The 27989-nt window shown below is 39.7% G+C and overlaps 1 protein-coding gene across 3 annotated transcripts in view; it reads left to right on the forward strand.

Moving 5' to 3' along the window:
* DIS3L2 (DIS3 like 3'-5' exoribonuclease 2) overlaps positions 1–27989 on the forward strand; it is a 365245-nt gene that overhangs the window by 11275 nt on the left and 325981 nt on the right. The window contains exon 2 of one of the 3 annotated variants that reach the window (XM_032355175.1): positions 23891–23959. The exons of the other annotated variants lie outside the window; for them this stretch is intronic. The gene's annotated coding sequence lies outside the window, so the exon portion shown is untranslated. The remainder of the gene's footprint in view (positions 1–23890; positions 23960–27989) is intronic. 3 annotated transcript variants of the gene reach the window in all.

Genomic DNA, 27989 nt, shown 5'->3' on the forward strand with positions numbered 1-27989 from the left:
TTCTTCTTATACATCTTTGCCTATTTCAAGTAAATGTCATACTCCTTTTTAAAAATTATTTTAAAAAATTTAATTCTACAATATAGTGATTCAGTAATTCTGTATATTACTCAGTGTTCATCAAGGTAACGTACTGAATATTATACTCTTAATAACCATTACTTCATAGTATGTTTTTCAATCTGATAAAGCAAATCTTTTCTTGTTACTCTTTTCTTTGCAACCAGTTTCCATCATTCTGGACATTTTTCTCTTCCATTTGGACTTAAAATTATTTTTTACTGCTTGAAATTCACATATCATAAAATTTAGCAATTCAGTGGCATTTAGTACACTCACAGTGTTGTGCAATCATTACCTCTAATTCCAAAAGAAAGCTCCATACCTATTCAGTAGTTGCTCTCTACTCTTCCCTCTCCCTGTCCTCTGGTCTTCCCTCTCCCTGTCCTCTGGCAACCACCTATCTCTGTTACGTCTCTGTGCATTTACCTATTCTGGATGTTTCATATACATGGAATCATATGTGACCTTGTGTCTGTCTGGCTTCCTTCACTTTGTATAGGTTTCTAAGATTCTTGTTGTAGCATGGGTTCATTTCTTCAGATACACGCATTATTTACAGCTAAAAAAGATTTCATTTTGTGTATATGCCACAATTGATTTATTCATTGATGGACATTTTGGTTGTTTCTGCCTTTTGGCTATTATGAATAGTTCTGCTACGAACATGTGTGTGTAAGTATTTGTTTGGATAATTATTTTCAACTCTTTTGGGCATATGCCTAGAATTGGAGTTGCTGGGTCATATGGTAATTTCACATTTAACTTTCTGAGGAACTTACAGACTGTTTTACATTGTGGCTGAACCATTTTACGTATCTACCAGGAATTTATGAAAGTTCCACTTTCTCCACATTTTTGCCAATATTTGTTATTTTCTGGTTTGTGTTTTGTTTTGTTATAGCCTTCTGAGTGAGTGTGGGGGGAACTTTACTGTGGTTTTGATTTACATTTTTTTGATGGCTAATCATGTTGGGCATGTTTTCATGAATTTATTGGCCATGAATATATCTTCTTTGGAATAATGTCTGTTTGCATCCTTTGCCTTTTTTCTTCCATTTGATTGTTAAGATGAGATTGTCAATTTCTATAAAAAAGTCATGATCTGAATTTAATTGTGAATACATTGTAAGTTTTTGATTAATTTACAGCTGATATCTTTATACTATTGGCTCTTTCTGGTCAAGAGCAGGGTTTGTTTCTTTGTTTAGGTCTTCTGTGTTTTTAAAAATAATTTAAAAATTTAATTTAGATCTTATATCAGTCTTACTAATTTTATCCCCAGCCATTTTGTGATTTTGGCTACTACTTTGAATTTATCTTTCTCTGTCATATTTTTAGATGATTATGGGCATATAGGAATGTTAGTGATAACTTATTTATTGATTTGAGATCTAATCTTTCTGCATTCTTGCTGCAATCATGAGTCTTAATAATTTGTGAGTATATCCTTCGAGATTTTTCTGGATAGACAGCCATATTACCTGTAAATACTGAAAACCTCATCTCTTTTCCAATATTTCTTCTTCTTTCTACTAACTTTTGATTACATCCACTAGGACCTCTGTGGCACAGTGTTGAGTTGTTGGTGGTATCCTGTCTATAACATTACCTCGTTAAATATAATGTTTATTGTTTCTGACTTCTTTTTAAGATTTTTTGATTTTAGGGATGCCTGGATGGCTCAGTCGGTTAAGCAGCTGCCTTCGGCTCAGGTCATGATCCCAGGGTCCTGGGATTGAGTTCCACGTCGGGCTCCTTGCTCTGCTGGGAGCCTGCTTCTCCCTCTGCCTCTACCTGCCACTCTGCCTGCCTGTACTCTCTCTATCTCTCTGACAAATAATAAAATCTTTAAAAAAAAAAGGATTTTTTGATGTTATTTGTTTATTTATTCATTAGTGAGAGAAGGCACGAGTTGGGGGGAAGGACAGAGAGAGGGAGAAGCTGAGCAGGGAACCTGATGAGGGGCTCAGTCCCAGGACCCTGGGATCATAACCTTAGGCGAAGGCAATTGCTTAGCCGGCTGAGCCACCCAGGTGCTTTGACTTATTTTATTTTTTTTAGTTAAGGAAGTTTTGCACTATTTCTTTATTTGCTAAGGTGTTTTTTTAAAAATGCTGTTTAATACTAACTGATGTTAAACTATAATGTTCTTTTCTTGGGCATTTATTAAGTAGTCCACCTCCCCTTGTTACTATGCAGTAAATCATATTAATAGCTAGATTCTCTTAGAATGTATCTGGAGTATGATCTTCCATACGCTGTTGGGATTCAGTTTATTAATATTTTATTTAGGATTTTTGCATCCATGTTCATAAGTGAGATTGTCCTGTATTATTACTTAATGTGCTTTCTTTCTTTGGGTTTGAAATTTAGAATACAGTTGACATTTAGCATGTTATGGAGTTTTTCTTCTTTTTCTTATTTATTTATTTATTTATTTATTTATTTATTTGAGAGAGAGCATGGGGAGAAAGAGAGCACAGGGAGAGGGGAGGGAAGCAGGCCCCTGCTGAGCAGGGAGCCTGACAGGGGCCTTGATCCCAGGACTCTGGGATCATGACCTGAACTGAAGGCGGACACTTAACCAACTGAGCCACCCAGGCGCCCCTTATCTTTGCTTCTTAACTGGTATTTCTTGTATATTGAAGACCTGGAGCTTAGCAGAAACACTTCTTTCTGTGGAGTGAAAAACTGTAGGCTTTCACGTAGGATATGTGGCACATGGGGTCCCCTGGAAGACATGGATTAGGCTGATAGTGGTTTAGAAGTGGCTGGAGCTTGAAATGGGGGCTACTGTGGGAGGCCCTGCCTAAAAATGGATGGATTAATGTAGGTCTGCTCTAGAGTGAGCAACCCTGACTGAGAAATGAGAATTCCTGGGAGAGGGAGGCCTCATGAAGCACAGAGGTGGTCCTGAGGGCTGCCCGAGAAGGCACACGGAGTCTCTTGGAACTGATAAAGGGATTCTGGCTCCTAGCAGGATGGAGATTCTGAGCTGGAAGGAACCTTAGATCCTCATCCCTTACAACTGACTTAGACTCGTGAAAAGTATTTGAGGCCTTGGGGGAGGGGAAAACATTTTTGAATCTACTTTCTAGCTCTTGGCTTCGGAAGTAAAGGATGGACTAGAGACCGAGACGCAGCAAATCAGAGAACAAATACGATGCTCAGTGGGGAGAATTGGAGAATCTTTGGAGAAGCTTATTAGAGCCACATAGTCATTATATTCCTGGGACAGTTCTTAAATATTTAAAAAATAGTTATATGATTTAGGTAAAGAATAAAAATAGAATCAAGTTCTTTATTACCCAGCTTTCTAGTTGAGTATCAGTGGGATATAAGAAAAAGGCTGTTAATTTTTATGTATTGCGTTTGGATATTGGATACTACTGAACTCATTCTGATACTTTTTCACTTGATTATATTGGAGTTTCTAGGAAGCAAGAATTTCATTTATCATTGATTGTTTTGCCTCTTCTCTAAAGTTCATATGGTCTTGTTTATAGCAATGACTAGTACCTTTAGAATGATTTTAAATGACACCGTAATAGCTGGCATCCTTTTCTTGTGCTTGAAGTTAGTAGGAATGCTTCTAGTGCTTCATGATTGTAAGTTATTTTCTGATGCTGTTTTTTGTTTTAACTTTTTTCCTTTTTAAACTTTATTTTTAAATTAAGCTTTTTACTGTGAGATACTTGGAGAGTCACATGCAGTTGTAAGAAACAAGAGAAAGATCCTGTGGATACTTTACCCTGTTTCCTCTTGTGTAACTATAGTATCACAACTAGGAAATTGATGTCAGTTCAATTACCCATCTTATTTTGATTTCATCAGTTTTAGTTGTACCGGGGTGTGTGTGTGTATATATCTCTATCACCTGTAGATTTGTGTGACCACCAGTGCGATCAAGATATAAAATAGGTTCTGTCCAAGAATCTCTTGGGCTCCCCTTTCCCAGCTACAGCCATTTCCCTCCCTCTCTGCCTTCTTAACCCTTTGCAACCAAGACACTCTCCTAAGTCTAATTTGTCATTTCAAGAGTACTACAAATGGAAGCATACAGTACATAGCCTTTGAGATTGCTTCACTCCACATAATTCCCTTGCAGTTCCTCCAGGTTTACTGTACGTATCAGTGTTCGCTCTGTTTACCCTGGGTAGTATTCCATGGCTAGAGTGTACCACAGTCTGTTTTACTATTTATCTGCTGAGGGGCACCTCTGAGGTGTTTTCAGTTTTTGGCTATGATGAGTGAAGTTTTGTCAGTTGATCAGTAATGCATCTTTTAGCATCTTTCCCCCTCTAGTGCAGGATCTAGTCTAGGGTCACACATGGCATTTAGTTTGTCCTGTTTCCTTTGTCCTCTTTAATCTGGAAAAGCCTTTGTCTTTTGTAACATTGATATTTTTGAAGAATAGAATCCTCTTTTTTTAAAAGGATGTTCCTCATTTGGTTTGTTTGATGTTTCCTCATGATTAAATTCAAGTTATGTATTATTCTTGGCTTGAATACTACATAAGACATGTTCTTTTCTTGAGAAATTCATCTTATTGCATTAGAAAAATTCTTTTGAGTTCTAGTTTACTAAGAAGTCTTAATTCAGAATGGGTGTTGGGTGCACATTAATTAGAGCTTGGAGTCGAGGCCATTGGCTGGCTGGTGGACTCCCAAGTAGTGTAGGTAGCATGCGACACAAGTGATGAGGGGCTCTGGCTCAGTGAATGCAGTTTGGTAGTAAACCTTGCAACAAGTGGAAAAAAAAAGATGCCTTTTGGCTTCTATCTTCATGATGATTTGGTTCCATTCCGTTAATTTACTAACCTATTGAATATGTTAACAGATCTCTACCATGGGTTCATGTTTTATAATTGTTAAAATTTAATGTTAGAATTAGTAATTTATTTTTTATATTGGATTTTGCATTTTTGTTTATAATAAAAACTCTTCTGTAGTTCTGCGTGTGGAAGAGTGTGTGTGTGTTTGTGTGTGTTCTATCTTTGTCAGATTTGGTATTGGAGTTGTTTAGCCACATAGAATATATTGAAAAGTTTCCATAACATTGAAATTACCTGTCTCTGAAACCTTCTCAGCCTGGTGCAATTTGTGGGGAGTGTGTGGATCTTTGGCAGTGTTTTTTGGTTTCTTCTCTGATTAAAGATCTATTTAAGTTTTAACATTTTTTAAAAGTTCTGTCCCTCTGCTACTTTCCATTGCTCTTAGAATAAAGATGCAGGCTCTGCATTTGGGGTCATGTACTCCTCACCCTCCTATGTGTTGTCACCATTCTTTTATTTCTTCAACTGCTAGAGCTGGAAACCTCTTGAGTCTGAGATTTCCCCTCCTTTTATTTATTTATTTTTTTAGGATTTTATTTCCTTATTTGATAGAGACTGTGAGAGGGAACACAAGCGGGGGAGTGGGAGAGGGAGAAGCAGGCTTCCTGCTGAGCAGGGAGCCCGATGTAGGACGGGATCCCAGGACCCTGGGATTATGACCTGAGCTGAAGGAGGACGCTTAACAACTGAGCCACCCAGGCGCCCCGATTTCCCTTCTTGTTATGCTCATACCAAGTCTTACCAATTCTGTGCTTAATTTGTATTTTGAACCTGTTTTATTTTTTCCATCCTTATTGCCACCTGGATTCTTCCAGTCGTTTTACAGGTTTTTCAGTCCCCAGTCTCTCCTTCCAAATCAGCCTCTGAACCGCAGCCGCAGTGTTCACAGTGACATACAGATCTGATCATGTTAGGTCCCTGCACAGAATTCTTTGGTGATTCCAGGGCAGAGCTTTGCCTAAGTTGTTCCTCCTCCTCCTTTCCTCCTTCTCCTTTTCTTCTCCTCCTCCTCCTTCTTAAAAGATTTTATTTATTTATTTGACAGCGAGAGAGAGATCACAAGTAGGCAGAGGCAGGCAGGGGGGTGGGGAAGCAGGCTTCCCGCTGAGGAGAGAGCCCAATGTGGGGCTTGACCCCAGGACCCTGGGATCCTGACCTGAATGGAAGGCAGAGGCGTACTCCCTGAGCCACCCAGGTTCCCCATCCCAGTTCTTCCATCGCTCCCCAGCAGTCTGTCCGTACCTCACTACCCAGAGTTGCTTTGCCCATGCTTGTCGCTGTTTGCTCTGACCCTCTTCTGGCCTCTTCATCTTTGAGCGCTTCTCACAAGCCTTCCTCTGCGAAGCCCTCCCTGAGGGGACCTCTTCACCAACAGAGTTTACTAGTTCCTCTCCATGCAGCCACCTTACTTTTGCTCTTTTGTGACTATAGTTCTCTTTTTTTGGCACTATTTTTCACATGTCTTTTTCTGTTATATCCTGTGAGCTTTTTAAGGGCAGAAACTTTGCATATTGTGTTAGTACTGTGCTTGGCTCCATAGATTCTTAGATATTTGTCGAATGAGTACAAGCTGAAGTCAGAGGCTTGCGAGAAAACTAATCTGATTGAAGCAGAAGGTTATAATAGGAGTAGGGAAGACAATAAGCCCGGATGGGCCAACAGATTATGAAGCAACTGAAATGTTTGGCCAAGGAGTTTGGACTCTGTCTTTAGTTAGCAAGATGAGTAGAGGAAGGAGGCAAGAGGAGGCAAGGTCATTTTTTTATTGTTACGTTATAGAGACTGATTAAAGTACTACCATCATGGTATTTTTATATTTTTGGTCTTTTTTAGTGTGGGTGCTGGTTCTTTAATAAATAAATAAATAAAATTTGCTGCTAGGGCGCCTGGGTGGCTTAGTTGGTTGAGTGTCTGACTCTTGGTTCCAGCTCAGGTCATGGTCTCAGGGTTGTGGGATTGAGCCCCATGTCCGGCTCTTTACTGAACTGAATGTGGAGCCTGCTAGGAATCCTCTCTCTCCTCTCCCTCTGCCCCCTCTGTCCACCCCCTCATGCTCTCTCTCTTAAAAGGAAAAATTAAAAAAAAAAAGACTGCTGCAAATATAAGAAGTAAATTGACCTTATGTTAATAATAGCAAATGCTTTTTGAGTGCTTACTATCTGCCAGGCACTCTTGTGAGAACTTACATTATCTCATTTAGTACTCCTGATAGCTCTATGAGATAGGTTTTTTTAAGGCCCATTTTAGATGGTAAAACTGAGTCACAGAGACGTGAAGTAACATGTCCAGTGCCACAGCTTTTAAGTGGCAGAACTAAGATTCAAACATGGGCATTTTGGCTACAGAAGCCTTTTAACTACTAAGCTCTGCTCTCTTCCATTAATCTTATAGCTTAGTGGGTAGCACCCAGCCCTCCAGAAACTGGCCTTTTAATCTTGAACTAAGATCCAGTGAAACCATTTTCTGTGTTAGTAGACATGAGCTAGTATTATTTGACTTCTTTTCTAGTAGATAATTCTACTAGAATTAGTAGAATATGTAGTGGCTTCAAATGTTCATCTGTTGCCTCAAGTGGGAGCTAAAATAGAGCCTGTTCTGCATCCGATTAGCATTTGGGGTACTTTTTGAAAGTGTTAAATATTTGAAATGAAGTTTAAATGCCACCAAAGTTGTCTTAGCAAATTAGAAATGAGAGCTTAGAGGAAACCCTGGTAAGTTAGTTGCCTGGCCCCTGTCATTCAGACCAGGTAAGGATTGTTTCTTCCAGCATTTTCTTCAGTGCTTGGTCCAGTCTTTGTTAATTGTCTCAAAGAAATAGCTCTGCTATCCCTGAAGGAAGGCGGTTTTCTAATCTTTCATCTGTCTGAGAGTTTTTCTTTGTAATTAGATGTGGAGATTAAAATTGCTTTATTCTAAGTTTTTTTCAAGGTCATTACCATCTGAAGAAGTACAGAATACATGAGTCTGGGTTTGCCAAGATTACAGTTGCTGTGGGATATATAACTTTGGATTACCTCACATCTGGATAGTGAAATTTGCACAAAGCCTCTATACGAATATAAGCCTATATTTTTGGTGCACCTAGAGGTAGTAAGATCTTAGTGATGTAGCTTCCTGATAAATGAGATATTGAACATGGGCAGACTGAAGTTTTCAAATAATCTGAAGATTCTGAACTTTGCTGTGGAGTCAGTACCCCATACTCTGCTTTTCTGCTCAGAAGTCTTGTATCAACACTGGGAAACTGGAGGTCTGGAGTGGAAGTGGAGGACCAGCTTATTTCCTGGGGGCCTCTAGACCTCATGTTTGTTTTGTCTCCCTGAGAAGCAGGGATTCTGGTGCTGCTGTATTGAGTTCTGCTTTTGAAGCATCAAGGACAAGAAATGCTGTAGGCCTTAGTTGAATTTCAGTGTTCTTCAAATTCTTTTGGTTATTTGCTTCCTTGGGTTGTCCTATTTCTCTGCTCTCTACCTGAAGTTATTAACTGTTACATCTGTAGTAATGTGCTTGTGGGTGATAGAGGTTTCCATCTGGGAAATGTAGAATTTTGAAAAGCCACAAACCCTAGAGTCACCATCTTTCAAACTCACCCATACTGAATGGTGTGAATGTGAACCATATTTTCTCTACAGAAAGGAGGGTTAGCATCAGTTTGTCTTGGGAGGCCTTTCTCAGGTTCCCCAGTACAGGGCCTCAGCTGACAGACCAGATTCAAAATTGACAAGTTGGCCTAGGGGTCATTAAAGTTTCCCCATCTTTCCATCCATGGTCTGGATTTAGTCTTCATCTTTTTGCCTTTTGGAATTTGGGGTCCTGCATTCCTCCAGATGTCTTGAATAATGCTAGCAATCTTCATTGTCATTTTTGAGGGGACAGTACAACTGCTTGTGACTTGGCCTGTCTTCCCCCAGGGGGTGTCTGCAATGCACGAAAAGCACCTGGTGGTGTAGGCCTGACCATGATCCTTAGTGAGGACTTACCATAGATAGACAATTCCAAATGTCTGTGGCTGCAGCCCTGAGAGTTGGCATTAGTGTAGCAACATTTTCCCAAGAAGAAAGTCATGGGGCACCTGGGTGGCTCAGTGGGTTAAGCTTCTGCCTTTGGCTTGGGTCATGATCTCAGGGTTCTGGGATCAAGCCCCGCGTCGGGCTCTCTGCTCTCTCTCTGCCTGCCTCTCTGCCTGCTTGTGATCTCTCTCTCTGTGTCAAATAAATAAAATCTAAAAAAAAAAAAAAAGAAAAAAAAAAGAAGAAAGTCATGATGTAACTGACAGATTTTTAAAAATAAAGAACTAACAAAAATAAAATAAAGAACACAGAAGTCAGGTTGGTAATAATCTCTTGTGTAAAATGAAAAACAATAGTTTTCATGAAGACTGAAATTTTATTTGATATAATATGAACCTAGGGGAAGCTACTTTCAGTTCTTGTGTATTTTAGACATTTTGTTCATTTGATTTTAGATTCTGAAAGTTTTAGACATTTTTGTAAATTGCCATGATAAAATCGGACATGTGGGTAAGCTTTGCAACTCTTTTCTTTGTCTTACTAATTTTGAGATTAGTGTTTGTGGGTGGATAATGGCTTTGATTACCATTTAAATTATACATATGGCTGGTGGATGGATTATTTTCTCAGCTTTATTATTAAGTAGCTGTTCTGTATCACAGCATGAAATTTGGATTATACCTGTATGATTACCTTGTTCCAGAAAATTTATGCTTTATGTAAGTAAAAGCCTTCAAGGATAACAGTAGTTATCACTGAATTGTTTGCTGAATAGAATATTTTGCCATTTATGACCTGTAATTTAGAGTTTTGTGTTTTTTTTAAAGATTTTATTTATTTATTTGACAGAGATCACAAGTAGGCAGAGAGGCAGGCAGAGAGAGAGGGGGAAGCAGGCTCCCCACTGAGCAGGGAGCCCGATGCAGGACTTGATTCCAGGACCCTGGGATCATGACCTGAGCCAAAGGCAGAGGCTTTAACCCACTGAGCCACCCAGGCGCCCCTTGTAACTTAGAGTTCTTAAAAGGGAATTTAAAAGTCTTCCCATGTGCTTCAGTATAATTTAGTATGTATATGTGTATATGGGGGATCTGAAGCCTGTGTGTATGTGTGTGTGCATGCAGGAGTAGATGAAATAACATTGGCTGTTTATTAGTAATTGTTGAATCTGAGTGATGAGCATGCATTTATTACGTCATTCTTTTTACTTAGCAAGTGTATTTACATTTCCAAGATGAAAAGATAAAAGAATCTCCCCAAAAAGAAATGAAGAAAAGTGGAAAGATTGCAGGCAGACTTTATTTGATAGCATGGATTAGGAGTTCATGCAATTCATATCATGATTTCTAATACCTTCTGGAGTGGCTTTTTCAGTGCTGCTGAAATAAATGCCTTGAATTATGTCAGGAGAGAGAATATTATTTTTTCTGTGTTTGCCCAAGTTTGCTGATCATGGCAGAGATATTCCAGAGTGACTGACTGCTCACACATTATGAAAACAAAACCCTGTATGTTTTTGAGATGCTTTCTTTTTCTATTTGGTGCTGAGCATGAATTCTGATACCAATGCGTACCTTCCACTGCTTAAACAGATTCTGATTTCTATTAAAAAAAAAAAAGAAGTCTTTATTTGGTCCCTGTTCTTTGAGTTCCTTTCTCACTGGATAAAAAGAGATTTCTTCTTATTTCTAAAGGTACTTGTGTTTGATCCAAGCCTTTAGCTACTGTTTTCTAAAATTTGTCTCTGAAGTTTGCATATATGTCCCAAAAGAGAGAATAAATTTCAGGGGGTTGAAAGTGATAATTAGTATGAAAGTCTTTAAAGCATAGTCTTATTTGTAATCTTATTTGTTCCAATTTGGTAATTCTGTAGATGACTTTAATAAAATATGGGAGAGAAACATGAGGTTGAATTTGTAACAAGTTTATAACATAAACATGAGTATTAAAATATGGGAGAGAAACCTGAGATTGAATTTATAACATAATCCTATATAAATTACACTAACAAATGAAGCTGTTTGCTGAAAAAATGAAGCAGTTTCCACCTCATAATATTTTGGGGCCAAGCTTATTTGGTGGCAAAGCTTATATTTCAGAAGAACCTGGGTTGATATCTTTTGATTTTGGTTTTGCATGCTGCCTGATTTCTGAAATCTTTTTTTTTTTTTTTTTTAAGATTTTATTTATTTATTTGACAGAGAGATTACAAGTAGGCAGAGAGGCAGGCAGAGAGAGAGAGGAGGAAGCAGGCTCCCTGCTGAGCAGAGAGCCCGATGCGGGACTCGATCCCGGGACCCTGAGATCATGACCTGAGCCGAAGGCAGCGGCTTAACCCACTGAGCCACCCAGGCGCCCCTGATTTCTGAAATCTTATATTTGTTGTGTCATTTATGACCAGAACTCTGGTACTTCAGTGAGGTTAAGATGATTCTGTCTTTATTAGGCAGGGAGATGATATTTAGATCCATTGTACTTCTTGCCTTGACTGATGTACTCCTATTTATTGTCAAGATGTGAAAACACTAACCTCCAAAATTCACTCAAGTCTTATAATAGGCACGCAAATTCTAGTGTTACATGAATTTACGAAAGTGCTTCATAAGTAGGGGAAAGTTCAGTTATCTTTAAGGGTTTTCTTGAATTCTGGAATATGGGGAAATGTAGTGTTTTGAAAACAACTATTATCTTTTAAAATTAGAATTGAGAGACATTACATAGACTTTCATTCTTTTTCATCAGTGTCAAGGTATATTGCCAAACTCTGTCTTTCCAAATCCCGTGATGACATTAGGCCATAATAAATTATCATCATGTTATCAAGAACATTTATTCTACTTTGTAGGGCACTGTGTGGAAGTAGACATAGACATAAGACATGGTCCTCTCTCTCTCACTCTCTCTCTCTCTCTCTCTCTTTTTTTTTTTTTTTTTTGAGAGAGTGCATGCACAGGGAAATGGGGAGGGGTAGAGGGAGAGAGAATCTTAAGCAGGCTCCATGCTCAGGATGCTTAAGCAGTCTCTCCATGCTCGGAAACTCGGGGCTCTATCTCACCACCATGAGATCATGACATGAGCTGAAATCAAGAGTTGAGTGCTTAACTGACTGAGCCATCCAGGTGTCCCATAGTTCTTGCTCTTAAATAATTTATAGTTGTTGAAGAGTAACAGGACATCTCTTTTAATTAATTCATTCAGTAAACATTTCCTGGGTGCCTTTGGTATGCTGGCCCTACTAGGCACTGGAGATATAGTGGTGAACCAGATAGACAAGGCCCCACAGTTTGGGAGCTTACATTATAAGATCTTAAATACTTAACATGCTGAATGATGGAGCTGTTCAGGACTTTATAAGGGGGGTACTGTTTGTTATTGTATGGTTAGGATAGGCTTATATTGAGGGGGTAGGACATGAGCTGCACAGGAAATAGAATGTTCATTTCCTCCATGTGTTTTCTGTGGAACCCACTATATAGGATTTTGCAGTGAAAAAATGTGGAAAACATAGCACAGCATGGGATTACAGAGAAAGGATCCCAAGAATTAGAGAAATTAGGTGAGGTTCATAGAAGGGAGAGGATATGGAATTTGAGCTGTTCTTTAAGGGTAAATTTTTAAGAGTGAGGTTGGAGCAGACGGTGAGTAAATTGTGTTAAGCTTGAGGAACACAAGACTTGTTGGGGGAGTGTTAGTCAAAGTGTACCCTTCCTTCTGTCCCCCTTCTCCCTTCACAGAAGCTATCATTTATCTTTGGTCTCACCTTCTCAACTCTTCTTTCCTATGAGTATTTTAACCCATTCATGTTTCCCCTTTAATGAAAATGATAGTGACAACAAATGGAAACCTTTTTTTTTTTTTTTTTTTTTGTAGTTTCATCTCTTCCTCTTCACAGCCAGACTTCAAAGAAGAGTCTCCTGGACTCATTAGTTTTCATGTCCTCCCTGGCCATTAATTCATTAGCTTACTTCTCTTTGGTGTTGTTTCCGTACTTTACTAAACTCTCACCAAGCTCCCAGGACATCCGTGCTGCCATGTCTGATGAACATCCTGTTCTTACTTCACAAGTAACTTCATACAAGTACTTTGTACAAAGCCATGTGCGCCTTTACTGCGCACTGCCTTCTAGAAATCTTGATTCTTAGCATCATACTCTTCTGGGTTTTCTCTTACACCCCCGTCAGAGGAGACCATTCCTTTTCTGCCTTGCAAATGTCTTCTCCCTCCCTGTTGAACTTTAAGGCTCCTCAAGTCCCAATCTGAGGGTCCTTCTCTTTTTTTCTCCCTGCTCTCTCCCTTGGCTGGTCTCATTTGTGTTCACAACTTCAGTTAGTGTTTGTTCTCTGGTGACTGTCAGATTTGACTTGAGCCCAGACATTGTCAGAGCTTCTGACCTGGATATCCAGCTGCCTGTTTGATAGCATCTGTTGGTTCTGCAGAGTCATCTCACATTCAGCTTGTCCAGTACTGGGCTCATGATCCCTGCTTGTCGACCCTAGTCCAGTAATCTTATCCTAGTAAATGTCCCCATTATCCATTCAACTGTTTAGGCCAGAAAACATGAAGTTGTCCTTGATCATCCTCTTTCCCTCACCCTCCATGTCCAGTCTAGCACGTTTTGTTGTTCTGGGCTCCTAAATATATATATTTTTAAAGGTTTTATTTATTTATTTGACAGACAGAGATCACAAGTAGGCAGAGAGGCAGACAGAGAGAGCAGGAGAGGGAAGCAAACTCCCTTGCTGAGCAGAGAGCCCAATGCGGGGCTTGGTCCCAGGACCCTGGGATCATGACCTGAGCCGAAGGCAGAGACTTTAACCCACTGAGCCACCCAGGCGCCCCTAGTATAATGGTTTTTAAACTTAGACTAAAACTATAAACCTGAATTTCACTGTGAGTTACAATACTTTATAAATTAAAGAAACAATTCAAGATGGTAGAACATTAGTTTTGTTCTACAACATGAGATTGTCTTTTCTCTTTATCAGTAAGCCTTGATTGTTGCCAGCAGCCCCAGAATTATTCCCTGAGGGTCTGAAAGTCTTCAAGTTTAATTCGCTGGAGATTTTCACAAAGATCCTAAAATGATAGGTTGTAGATAAATGGTGTCCAGCCGATGTCTTTCATTAAAATGAAATAATTATATATACAAAAGTTGCTTCTACCTGTCCACTTTACTAAAGGATAAAACAGAGAACTAAGATTCTAACTACTCCTTTGGTCTTCTGAGAAGAGCTCTAATGTTCAACATATTGAGTAAAAATTTCTGAACTCGTCATTTAGCTATGTAAATGAATGGGTCCTAGAAATTTAGAAAAAAAAATTATCCTCTTTCTTTCTTTCCTTTTTTTTTTTAAGATTTCATTTATTTATTTGAGAAAGAGAGTGAGAGAGAGCATGTCAGGGGGGCAGGTAGAGGGAGAGGGAGAAGCAGTGAGCCAGGGAGTCTTGACAATTTCAGGACCCTGGGATCGTGACCTGAGCCCAAGGCAGATGCTTAACCAGCTGAGCCACCGAGGTGCCCCCTATCATTTTTTATTTATCTCTCCTCCCTTTCTTCCTTGTTTCTTTTCTTTCTCCCTCCCTCCCTCCCGCCCCCCTTGCTTACTTGCTTCCTTCCTTCCTTCCCGTCTCTCTCTCTCTCCTTCCTTCCTTCCTTCTTTCCTTCTTTCTTTATTTTTTTTTTTAAGATTTTATTTATTTGTCAGAGAGAGAGTGCAAGCGCACTAGCAGCGGGAGCAGCCGGCGGAAGGACAAGCATGTTCCCTGCTGAGCAACCAGCCCAATATGGGGCTTGATCCCAGGACCCTGGGATCATGACCTGAATTGAAGGCAGGTGCTTAACTGACTGAGCCACCCAGGCGTCCCCATCCTTTTCATTTCTTGATGGATTATGCTTTTGGTGTCATGTCTAAGAACACTTTCTCTAATCTTTTTTTAAGTAAGATTTTAAAAAATTAAAAAAAATTTTTAAAAAGTAAGCTCTGTGCCAATTGTGGGGCTTGAACTCATGATCCTGAGATTGAGAGTTACATGCTCTACGGACTGAGCCAGCCAGGCACTTCTCTTTACCTGATCTTAGACCATAAAGTTTTTCTTTTATGTTCTCGTCTAAAAATTTTATAGTTTTATGTTAGGTCCATTTGAAGTTAATTTTTGTGTAAGATGTGCAGTTTAGGTCAGGGTTTACTTTTTGTCTATTGATGTCCAATTGTTGCAGCACCATTTGTTGGAAAGGCTGCTTTCCTTCCTTGAATTACTTTTGTACCTCTGTCAAAATTCAGTTGGGCATATTTGTATGGGTCTGTTACTGGGTTCTCTGTGTTGTTCCATTGGTCTGTGTGTCTGTCCCTTTGAAAACATGACACCATCTTGATTTTGTTTGCTGCATAGTTTAAAATTGTGTAGTAGGCTTTCTCCAATTTTTATTTTAATTAATTCATTAATATTAGTTATTCATTGTTTCAATTACTCTAGGTTTTTTTTTTTTTTAATTTTGTTTTTTATTTTAGAGAGAGTGTGTGTGTGTTAGTGTGGGGAAGGGCAGGGGAAGAGGGAGGGCAGCTAACTCCCCTCTGAGCAGGGAACTTGACCAGGGGCCTGATCTCATGATCCCCAAATCATGATTGGAGCTCAAATCAAGAGTTGGACGCCCAGCCAACCAACTGAGCCACCTAGACACCTCTTAGTTATTCTAGTTTTTTGTGTTTCCACATAAATTTTAAGATAAGCTTGTCTTCATCTATAAGTAAACTTGGGATCTGATAGGAGTTGTGTTGAATTTAAAGGTAAATTTGGGTCATAGTCTCCTTAATATCGGTATCTTGCCACTTAAGGTGAAAGGTAGGACCTTTACTGCCATTTAGGCCCTTTTATCCTCCCTTTTTTTTATAATTAGTTGTCTTGATATCTCCTTTACATACATTGAGAACCATACCAGACACTGTTATACTTTTGCTGTTAACTATGTAATGTAATCAGGGAGAAAGATAGTCTAGTGCATTTACCTATAAAGTTATCTGCCAACATTAGTTACTTTTTACTTCTGAAGGTTCTATTTAACTCTTTTAAAATTTGTCTTTTAGTAAGCCTTTATTTGTTTTTATTTTTGCTTATATTTCTTTATACGCATTATAGTTTTAGAATGTTATATTTAAAAAAAGTTATCTATTTGTCATTTTTATGACCTGAAATTATTTTGCACCACATTTTGCTCTTTTTTCCCTGACTCTCAAACATGACTCTCTTACTCTAGCTGTCTTCCTCATGTGTTTTATAGGCATTTATCAGGCTTTTTGAGTATGGGAATATTCTGAAGTGGATAGTTCTGAGAGAACTTTTTAGTTCAGCCAGCACCTTGGGATGGTACCAACCTAGGCTCACTTTAAGTTAGGGTGTGTGCTTGGGGTTAGTGCCGCCACACTGCACTCTGGCAAGGCATGTTTATGAATCTCTGGGGGAAACTCCCCTGTGTTCCCAGCTGGAGTTCAGGTCAACACACACAAATTCTCCCTCCCTCCCCCTTTTTTTTTTTAAGATTTTATTTATTTATTTGACAGACAGAGATCACAAGTAGGCAGAGAGGCAGGCAGAGAGAGAGAGGGAAGCAGGCTCCCTGCTGAGCAGAGAGCCCGATGCAGGGCTCGATCCCAGGACCCTGGGATCATGACCTGAGCCGAAGGCAGAGAGGCTTTAACCCACTGAGCCACCCAGGCGCCCTCCCTCCCTCCCTTTTTCTAAAAGATTTTATTTGACAGAATGAGCAGGGGGACCAGCAGGCAGAGGAAGGAGGAGGCAGAGGGAGAAGCAAGCTCCCCACTGAGCTCCTCATTGAACAGGAGAGCTCGATGCTGGGCTCAATTCTAGGACCCCAAGATTATGACCTGAGCAGAAGGCAGATGCTTAACCAACTGAGCCACCTAGGTGCCCCTACCCCTTGCAGCTTTAAACTGAAAGACCCGCGGATCCCCTTACCCAAGAATCCAACACTGCCACTGGATGCAAACAGCAAGAGGTTTATTGGGACGCAGGTACCGGCGGGTGGTCGGCAGCTCCAGCTAACCGAGCACACCGACCGAGGGGAAAGCGGGGGTTTTTATAGACAGGTACAAACAAGTTTTGGGTGGGGACGGCGCTGATTGATTGATCCTTTGAACAGGCATACTTGGCGTCAGTGGATTGGGTCAGGGGACCCCGCGCGAAAAGCAGACAAAGCAATCTTACAGAAGCAGAACTGGCCGGTTAGCCCACGCATGCGAAAAAAAAAAGCACTACCAGGATATTGAAGGCCTGGTTACTTATCAAGTAAAGACAATTGGGAGTCTCCTGGTGGAATGTCACACTCCTGCCATCAAGCATCCTTGTTAATGAGATTTAGGTTTAGAAGAAATTCAACTTTATTTACTTTTCCTTCTACCTCCGCCCCCCTCCGTTTTCATGGAGGGGAGGGTGACACTAGGGCTATTGATAAGGTAACTTCCCCGTTGCAATCCCAAGGAAATTTGTAAACCAAGGGAGACTCCTGTCCTGCAGGACTGCGATCTCAGCAAGTTAACTATTTATCGTTTTATGGCAGTCAGGGGTGCCTGAGGAATGTCACACATATTACCAAGGGGAGTGGGTGGAGAGGGGGTGCAAGGCATCAGCCCCTTCTCCATCCTCAGCCAGCCTCCTGCTCCTTCATCATTTCCCCCTGAACAGTTTTGACCCTTAAATCTTTAAGGTGGTTGAAGGTGGAAGGTCTCATCTTCTGTAACTTCTTCGTGCTGAATAGGGGCGTAGAGCTGTCCCTACCTACTGGGGTCAATATTGATCAGGGTAGGAATGTATAAGGGAGTTACGAAAGGTGGAGGCAGCTGAATCCAGCGCTGACAGTGAAGAGGCGTCCTCGTGTGCGATAAGGATCGTCTGTCGTGGTGTAGTCATTGTAGCAAGGGAGTCTCGGCACCAAGTAGAGAAACACTGAACAAAGCAACATATTAAGGTTAATAAGGCGATAAGAATGAGAAGCCCGAGAAGGAGATTTGGCCATAGTCCTCCTTCAAACCAGGAACTTAACCATTCACTGAGAGAGAGAGGGACCTTGTAGAGCCTTAATCTGGGCATTCATATCCTTTATTAGTCCTATGATAGTCTGGGATGTACACACAACATTCTGTCTTGATAATTGCACATGTGCCACCCTGGGCTGCTGTCAGGACATCTAAAGCCATCCTATTTATCTCTTAAGGGAGGGGACTCTCCAGGGCAGGGGTCTTTCAAAACTACAAGCCACTTGGCGCTGACTCCAGGATGTGCTTGCTCCCAGGGTTTCTGTAGCCTCAGCTTCTACGCATTCTGGTTTCTAGCTCTCACTTGAATTTTAGCTCCCGGGGATATTCTTTTCTCGCTTGAGAGCTCAATTATTAGTTCCTCTAGAATTCGGTAATATTTTATTTAGCACTTGTAGTAATTTGCTGTCACAAGGTTTTTCAGAAAAACAACTCTACTATATTACCAGAAATAGAAGTTTCTGACACACCATTAGATTAGACACACAACCAGATCATAGATTGTTGGGTTAGGGACCCACTCCTGGTTCTTTGAGAACTGGTCACCCGGGGCAGAAATTGCTTGCCTGTCTCTCAGGAGGGGCTGTGGATGTGACATTTGTTCTTAAGCCGAAGGAGTACGAGCATGTTTAGCCCTCCTGTCATGTCTGCCAAGGAAGTAGGGAGGCTCGAGAAGAGGGGGAATGTTCAACTCTGTCAAGTGCTATAGCAAGGTTGAGCAGGATCAAGGCTGAACCTTGAGAGCTGGATTTCCCCAATCAGAAAATCTTTGCCAGAGCAGTCTCCAGAGAATGGAGGGGGAAGAAGCCTATTGTGTTTTTTAATCTCTGGGAGGATGGTCCTTGGTTTCGGCAATTTCCATTTTTTTTTTTTTTTCCTCAGAAAGAATGACGATGTTTATCAGTATGTGACTGTTTATTTTATACTCTCTTGTTTTAGTTCTTTCTGAGTTCCAACTCTGCCTTAGGTAGATTAGCTCTCACAGAAACTGGATTTAGCCATAGAGTATAGGGCTTCCCTAGTACATGGGAATATCCTTAAAGCTTTCATTTATATCTCCTTAAATGACGTAGTCAGAACACAGAACTGAAATTGTAAGCGCTGAGCTGGTGTAGGAAAGTAAGAGGAAGAAGATATGAGGTATTGCCATTCTGTTATGTGGAGTTTTGAAAAATTTCGAAAAATTTCAAATGTATGAAAACTAGAAAGAGTAGTTTATCAATCCCAATTTACCCATTTCCCCAACTCAAGAATTTTGGCACCTTTGCCTCACTCATCCCTTTTTTATTTCTTTTTGTTTTGCCAAAATATTTTGAAGAAGTTCCTGACATTTATTGTATAATACATATATATGTGTGTATATAGATACACACACATATACATAAATACGCTTGGCAGTGATGAAAATTGTCATATACTCATAATGCCATTATCATACCTAATACAAAGCTGACAGTTCTTTGGTATTGTCTACTGTACTGAGAGTAGTAATGAGGCCTTTTAAAATAACTTCTTTGAACATGCTGAGATTGTTTTTCCTTTGTTGTCTTTGCCCTTGTCCGTATCCTCTGCCCAGACGAGTCTGAGACCTTCACTTGTGGACTTCTCATCATTTGGGTTTTTGCTCCGGTATTGTCTCCTCAGTAGAGGCTTTTCCTGATCACCACAAATCAAGTAGTGTCCTCTTTTCCTTCTCCTGTTTGTAACTCTGTTTTACTGCCTTGTTGTGTGTTTGCTTGTCTTTTCCACCCCCTAGATTTTAAGTACCATGGAAGTAGGGACCTTGTCAGTCATGTTGTGTTTACTGCTCTGTGCCCAGAGCTGAAGAGCATATAGTGGGGCATGCGGTAATGAAGCACATGTTCAGAAATAAGTCAGCTATTAGCATAACAGGAAGAGATTCCAAAATTTTCTTAATATTTTATAACCATTATCTCTTCCTACAGCTGATTCGCATTCCAGACTTTTCTTTTCTCAAGAGTTTTAACCAACAGCTGTGTTTGCAAAAAGTGCTGGGTTGTTGTCCCTTTCAGGACATTTAATCTTTTAAATCCTGAAAATATTTTGTAAAATATAAGTGAGTAAAGTTACTGCTGACCTGTTGAGAGGCAGTGTTTTTACTGACATAACTCTCATTTGAGAACACTTTATTTGAGCTTGCAGCTAATAAATCTGTTTTGGCCCATATGAAACAGGATGGAATGATCTTGTAGCCCACATATCCTTTAACTGATTATTTGAGTTTCTTTTATTTGGTACATCATTTGTGGAACATGTTAGGGGGTGGGTTTTAGTTATGTTATCAGTTGTTATGGATGTTCTTTAACATGAGAAAAAAGTGTAATTCAATAAACATATGATATTATAAATTAAAGACTTGGATTCTTTTTGAAAACATGTAACTTCGGATCCGTAGAAGAGATACAGGAATGGTACAAAGAATTATTCTGTCCTCTTCACTGGGTTCTTCAACATTAACATTTTACCACATTAACTTTAACATCCTTTCCTACTTGCCTTTTTTCTTTTTGAGCTGAGAGTGTGTTGCAGACACTCAGAGCCATTCTCTTTTATGGCCATTGTGCAGGGATCAAAATAAGGAAAATAACATTGATACAGTGCCCTTAGCTAATCTATAGATCTTATTCAAATATCTTCAAGTTTCCTAATTATGTCCTTTATAGGAGACAGAAGTCCTGATCACAGTTGCATGGAATTGTCATGTGTCTTTAGTCTTTTTTAATCTGGAAGAGTCTTTCCTTTCATGAATATTTTTGAAGATTATAGGCTAATTCTTTGTAGTAAGTCCCTCAATTTGGGTTTTACTGGTGTTTCACAGGTGACATATTTTTTTAAATGTATCTTATCAGGAGGCATATGGTATTGATTTGTCCCATTACAGGTGTTTATTACTTTGATCACTTGGTTAAGTTGGTTGTCTGGATAGCTCCACTATCAATATGTGCTTTTCTTTTCCTCTTTATATTTGATAACTATCTTTTAAAAATTTTTTTTAAAGATTTTATTTATTTGACAGAGACAGTGAGAGAGGGAACACAAGCAGGGGGAGTGGGAGAGGGAGAAGCTGGCTTCCTGCTGAGCAGGGATCCTGTTGCAGGGCTCAATCCCAGGATCTTGGGATCATGATCTGAGCCGAAGGCAGATGCTTAAGGACTGAGCACCCAGGCACCCCATCTTTGAAGATGGTTTGAGGTGATTTAATATTCTATCACTCCTCAAACTTGAACCCACTGGTTTTATGATCTGTTGATGAATCTGAATGAATTAAGATAATGATGGTTGCCAGCAGTCATTTTTTAATTCCATCAGTTTTTCTGCATTTATTGTAATGTTGGGATTCTGATGTAAGGTAGAGCTTCTGCTTTTATTTGTTTTTATCAGCATGAACTCATGGATTATTTTATTTAATGGGCTATAAGCCATTATATAAAATTTTTGATGAATTGTTATTTGGCCAGTAGGAGCTTTTTCAGCTGGCTTCTGTGAACCTTTGACATGACCCCATTATTTTGGGGTGTGTCCTTACTTTCTGGAACAAGAAGATATTCTATCTAGGCTAGGGCTTGGCCAACTTTTTCTGTAAGTGGCCAGATAGTAAATATTTTTGGCTTTAAGGGCTCTGCAGTCTCTTGCAATTCCTTAAGCCCACCCTCACAGCAGGACAGCAGCCAGAGACAATTTGTAAATGAATGAGCATGGCTCTGTTCCAATAAAACTTTATTTACAAAGATAGGTGCCTTTTTAAAAAAAAAAAAATTTTTATAAACATATATTTTTATCCCCAGGGGTACAGGTCTGTAAATCGCCAGGTTTACACACTTCACAGCACTCACCATAGCACATACCCTCCCCAGTGTCCATAACCCCACCCCCCTTCTCCCAACCACCCTCCCCCCAGCAACCCTCAGTTTGTTATGTGAGATTAAGAGTCACTTATGGTTTGTCTCCCTCCCATAGGTGCCTTTCTGAATTTAGCCTTTCTTTGGGCCGTAGTTTGCCAACCCCTCTTCTAGGCTCTTGCTGTACCCACTCCCACTCCAGTCTCAGAATTGGTAATTTTTCTAAGGAGCTCCCCTTCCTTTTAGCACTGAATGGTATTGAGAAACTGAGAGCTGGGCTCATTGCTACTGGTATGTTATCGACATAGCTAGGTAACATGAAAATATATACATGTCAGATGCCTGGGTGGCTCAGTCAGTTAAGCATCTGCCTTCACTTCAGCTCAGGTCATGATCTCAGGATCCTGGGATTGAGTCCCAAATTGGGCTCCTTGCTTAGCAGGGAGCCTGCTTCTTCCTCTGCCTGCTGCTCCCCCTGCTCTGTGTGTGCTCTAGTGAAGAAGACAGAATAATTCTTTGTACCATTCTTGTATCTCTTCTACAGGTCCGAAATTACATGTTTTCAAAAAGAATCCAAGTCTTTAATTTATAATATCTTATCTGTTTATTGAATTATACTTTTTCCTCATGTTAAAGAACATTCACAACTGATAGCATAACTAAAAAACACCCCCTAACATGCTCCACAAATGATGTACCAAATAAAAGAATTTGTATGTGCTTCTCTCTGTCTCTTTGACAAATAAATAGAATATTAAAAGAATATATACATGTATATACTTGTATACATTTGTATGTGTGTATTTCAGTGTTTATCTATCTCTGTATATTGTAAACTACTGGGTATTGTGATACCTCCAATTCCATTTCAGTACCACAGGGTTTATTCTAACCTTTCTACTTTATATATAATATTTTTCTGCAACATTGACAAATCTGACTCCTTTTGGATAAAAGGAGTTGTTTACTTACTTGTTGAATGCTAGAATATACAGAAAGTAGTTTTAGAGTTGCTAACCCATACCTCTGTGAAAAACTAACTTATTAGAAATTAATTTTTTTTTAAGATTTGTATTTATTTGAGAGAGAGCGAGAGTGAGAGAGATCACAGAGGGAGAGGGAGAAGAAGAGGAAGGAGCAGATTTGCTGCTGACTGGAGAGCCCGATGTGGGGCCCCATCCCAGGACCCTGAGATCATGAACTGAGCTGAAGGCAGACACTCAACTGACTGAGCCACCCAGGTGCTCCAAATTTTTTTTGATGTAAAAATTTTTTACATTTTTTTTTAAAGATTTTATTTTTAAGTAATCTCTACACCCACCATGGCTCTTCAATTCACAGAGATCAAGATTCCTATGTTCCCGGACTGAGCTAGCCAGGTGTCCCAATTAGAGTTTAATATTTTGTTTAGACTTCTTATTAGTCTTTAACCTAAGGGTTTAGTTAAATACTGTTACCCACGAGTTACTTGGGTTAGTTCTCCCCTCATTCCTTAGATACATTGTGTTTCTCATTTTAAATATAGTTAGGATCATTTCTTCTTGTTTACATTGCGTTTTGGGCTCTTTTCCCCATTCTTTATTTTTTTTAATTTTTAAAAAATTTAAAAAAGATTTTATTTATTTCTTTGACAGACAGAGATCACAAGTAGGCAGAGAGGCAGGCAGAGAGGAAGGGAAGCAGGCTTCCTGCCGAGCAGAGAGCCCAATGCGGGTCTCAATCCCAGGACCCTGGGATCATGACCTGAGCCAAAGGCAGAGGCTTTAACCCACCGAGCCACCCAGGCACCCCAATTCTTATTTTTATTTTGTGTTGATGTTTTTCAGTATGTGGAACGTGAATGTGGTTTCAAAAGTCAACATACAAAAAGGTATATGCAGTAAAGTGTTACTCCACATTCATTTCTTTTTCCCAGTTTTCATCTGCTTCCTTTTCATCCTGCTCCCACCTACACACCCCCACCCTCCACCATAGGTAATCATTCTCACTAGTTTAAGTTACTGTTCTGCACGCCTTTTCACACAAATGAGCATATGGGTGTGTGTGTAATTCCTATTCTTTGTTTTCTTTTTTTAGATCTACACTTCTGAAAATGTCTTTATTTTACCATCATACTTGATTACTGGTTTGCACATGGAATTTCAGGTTAGAAATAATTTTCCTTAGGGCACCTGGGTGGCTCAGTTGTTAAGCGTCTGCCTTCAGCTCAGGTCATGATCCCAGGGTGCTGGGATTGAACCCCATTTTGGGGTCCCTGCTCACTGGGAAGCCTGCTTTTCCCACTCCCACTCCCCCTGCCTGTGTTCCCTCTCTCGCTGTCTCTGTCTCTGTCCAAAAATAAATAATCTCGGGGCGCCTGGGTGGCTCAGTGGGTTAAGCCTCTGCCTTTCGCTCATGTCCTGCAGGATCAAGCCCTGAATTGGGCTCTCTGCTCAGCAGGGAGCCTGCTTCCTCCTCTCTCTCTGTCTGCCTCTCTGCCTACTTGTGATCTCTGTCTGTCAAATAAATAAATAAAATCTTTAAAAAACAAATAAATACACTTAAAAAAAAAGATTTTGTTTATTTATTTGGCAGAGAGAGATCACAAGTAGGCAGAGAGGCAGGCAGAGGGAGAGAGGGGAGGAAGCAGGCTCCCTGCTGAGCAGAGAGCTCCAATGTGGGGCTTGAGCCCAGGGCCCTGAGAACATGACCTGAGCTGAAGGCAGAGGCTTAACCCTCTGAGCCACCCAGGTGCCCAAATAAATAAACTCTTTAAAAAATTTCTTTTCCTTAAATTTTTTCTTCTTTATTGATGTATAATTTATTTAAATTAAATATTTCTCATGCTTAACATTCATTTCTGAAGATCCAGTTTTTGCTCTGCTGTCATTTCCTTTTATCCCAAAGAACTTCCTTTTGTGTTACTTATAGTTACATTCTGCTTTTAATGGATTTTCTTGGTTCACCTTTATCTGAAAACTGTCTTTATTTTGTGTTCATTCCTGAAGGACTTTTTTTATTGGATGTAGAATTCTGGGTTTGTAGTTTTTCTTTTCAACCCTTTAAAGATGTTGTTCCACTGTCTTCTGGATGCCTTGAAAGAAGATGATAGGAATTGATAGGAATTGATAAGAAATTGATAAGAAATCTAGTGCTGTTGAAAATGTTCCCCTCTATGTAGTGTAGCATTTTCCTCTGGCTGCTTTAGATTTTTTCTTTTCTTTGGTTTTTAGCAGTTTGATTATGAGTCTGATCTAGTTTTCTTTGAATTTATTTCCTCTTTGGGGTTCATTGAGCTTCTTGAATTTATATATTTGTCTTTCATCAAGTCTTGGATGTTTTTGGTCAATGTTTATTTTACTTCTTTGGCTCATTTTTTATTTTCTGGGATTCCAGTTACTCATATGTTTGAGCTTTTTGATAAAATAAGCCTTAAGTCCATAAGGCTCTGTTCATCTTTTCAATTTTTCCCCCCTTTTTTCAGAGTATATAATTTGTATTGATGAGGTTTAAGCTCACCACCTCTTTACTCTTATATCTCTGTTTGCTATTGAGCTCATTCACAGAATTTTTATTTCAGATATTTTATTTTTCCATTTTAAGATTTCCATTTTTATTTATTTTTGTTTTGTTTTTTTTTGTTGTTTTTTAAAAATTTTTTTTATTTTTTTAAAGATTTTATTTATTTATTTGACAGAGAGAAATCACAAGTAGATGGAGAGGCAGGCAGAGAGAGAGAGAGAGGGAAGCAGGCTCTCTGCTGAGCAGAGAGCCTGATGTGGGACTCGATCCCAGGACCCCGAGATTATGACCTGAGCCGAAGGCAGCGGCTTAACCCACTGAGCCACCCAGGCGCCCAAGATTTCCATTTTTAAAGGAAATTTTTATTTCTCTATTGAGATTTTCCATCTTTTCAGTCATTCAGGTGTTTTTTCCTTTCCTTCAATGAGTGTAGTTACCATAGCAGGTTTAAAGTCCTTAACTGATAATTTTAACCTCTGAGACATTTTAAGGTTGTTATCTATTACTTTCTTTTACTTTAAAATGGGTCAAATTTTCTGGGTTATTTGTATGTCAAATAATTTTGGGTTGTGTCTTGGATATAGTTAATCGTACTTTGTGTAGACTCTGAATTCTGTTAAATTCCACTGAAGAATATTGATTTTTAAAAAAATTTCATTGGCAATTAACCTCAGACTGCATTAGGCTCAGACTGTAAGTCTTGTCTCCTGTAGGTTCACATTTCAGTTCAATTTTTAAAGCCTTTATGATGTTCGGTTGAGTCTGTCCTATATATCTACAGTGTTAAGGGGTTACCTGAGACTTGAGAATTAGGGAAATCCCTTCTTCAGCTCTCCTATTCTAGATTGCCCTCGGCATCCAGGCTCTTTTGCCTTCCTTCTGGCCAGTCTGAAGGATTTCTCTTGAAGTTTCAGCGGCCTGTACTGCCCACTCCTGTGACTGTGGCCTGTCCTTAGGGCAAAGCTGTGCCCCCCTCCAAAACTCCCATACCAAAAAACCAGAAACCAGACATATGAAACTCATTTAGGAGCCAGTCATGTCTCCAGATGTCTCCTTCCAATCTGTTTGTTTTGTTTATTCTTCAGAATCTTTAGGTACTTCTTGATTTCTTTCTTTCTTTCACCTCCCCCCACCCCCGCCCCAAGTTTATAGTTGTTAATAACTCCGTTTGTTTTTAAATCATTTTTCAGGCTTTGATGCCAGGCTTGGGCTTTCCCAACTTACTATTTTCATTAGGGATTCACCTAGTGTGATGTTGAAAAAAACCTTTAGTAAGAGATGAGACCTGAAAGATTGGTGTGTTAGAGTTCTCTAGAGAAACAGAACAAATAGAATAGAGATATAGGAAGATATTTATTATACAGATTGGCTCATGCAGTCATGGAAGCTGGGAAGTTCCACAGTCTGCTGTCTGCAAGCTGAAGATCCTGGCAAGGTGGTAATGTAATTCATTCTCAGTCTGAAGCTCTAAGAATCAGGGGAACCAGTGATGTAGCTTTCAGTCCAGTCTGAGGGTCTGAGAACTGAGAGTGCTGACAACATCCATGTCCCAGCTCAAGTGATCAGACTGGAGGGGCCAAATTCTTCTTTCCTTGGCCTTTTTGTTCTACTCAGGGCCTTAACAGATTGGATGATACATACCCACAACAGAGGAGAGTGGACTGCTTTAGTGAATGGTAATTTCATCCAGAAGCTCTCACAGACACACCCTGAAATAATGTTTAGCTAAATATCTGGAGACTCTGTGATCCAGTCATGTTGACATTTAAAATTAACCATTACAGTAGGTTAGATTACAGAGTTGCAGTGAGGAACCCTGGAAGGTTTTGAAAAAGCCCTTGATAAGATATTTCCTGTGTGGGGGCACCTGGGTGGCTCAGTGGGTTAAACCTCTGCCTTTGACTCAGGTCATGATCTCAGGGTCCTGGGATTGAGCCCTGCATTGGGCTCTCTGCTCAGCGGGGAGCCTGCTTCCCTTCCTCTCTCTCTGCCTGCCTCTCTGCCTACGTGTGATCTCTCTCTGTCAAATAAATAAATAAAATCTTAAAAAAAAAAGATACTTCCTGTATGAAATATGGGTTGAAAAAAGGGAATTAGTAGTTGAGAGACCTGTTAAGAAACTGTTGTAATCTTTAGGCTATTCTGTTGCAACAACCTGATTTCAGACAGTGCTGATCAAGTTGGAAAGGAGGGAATCTATTTAGGATACATTTTGAAGGTAGAAGTAATGGAATTTGGTAATAGAGGATTATTAATGGAGAGAAAGAGATTAGATGACTACTGTTTGCTGCCCAGGGTTGATAATAATGTCATTAATCTGGATGCAGTAAGTATGCAGGCAGAAAATCTAGTCTGAGGAGAATAATAACTTGAATTAGGTACATGTTACATTCAAAGTGCTTGCCAATATTAATAAGCAGGAAGTTGGAAAGTTAAAGAAGTGCTTCAGAGGGCAGGGCTGGAGGTGTTCATTTAAAATTCTTTAAAAGGTAAGTGAAATGAGACTTAAGAATAGGATCTTGGAGGGCCTAGGTGGCTTAGTTGGTTAAGTGTCTGACTCTTGGTTTTGGTCCAGGCCATGATCTCATAGTCATGGGATCGAGCCCTGCGCATCAGGCTCTGTGCTCAGCATGGAGTCTGCTTCAGATTCTGAGCAGTGTACCTAATATTATCT

Source organism: Mustela erminea, chromosome 8 (genome assembly GCF_009829155.1).
Source record: "Mustela erminea isolate mMusErm1 chromosome 8, mMusErm1.Pri, whole genome shotgun sequence".
Lineage (NCBI taxonomy): Eukaryota > Metazoa > Chordata > Mammalia > Carnivora > Mustelidae > Mustela > Mustela erminea.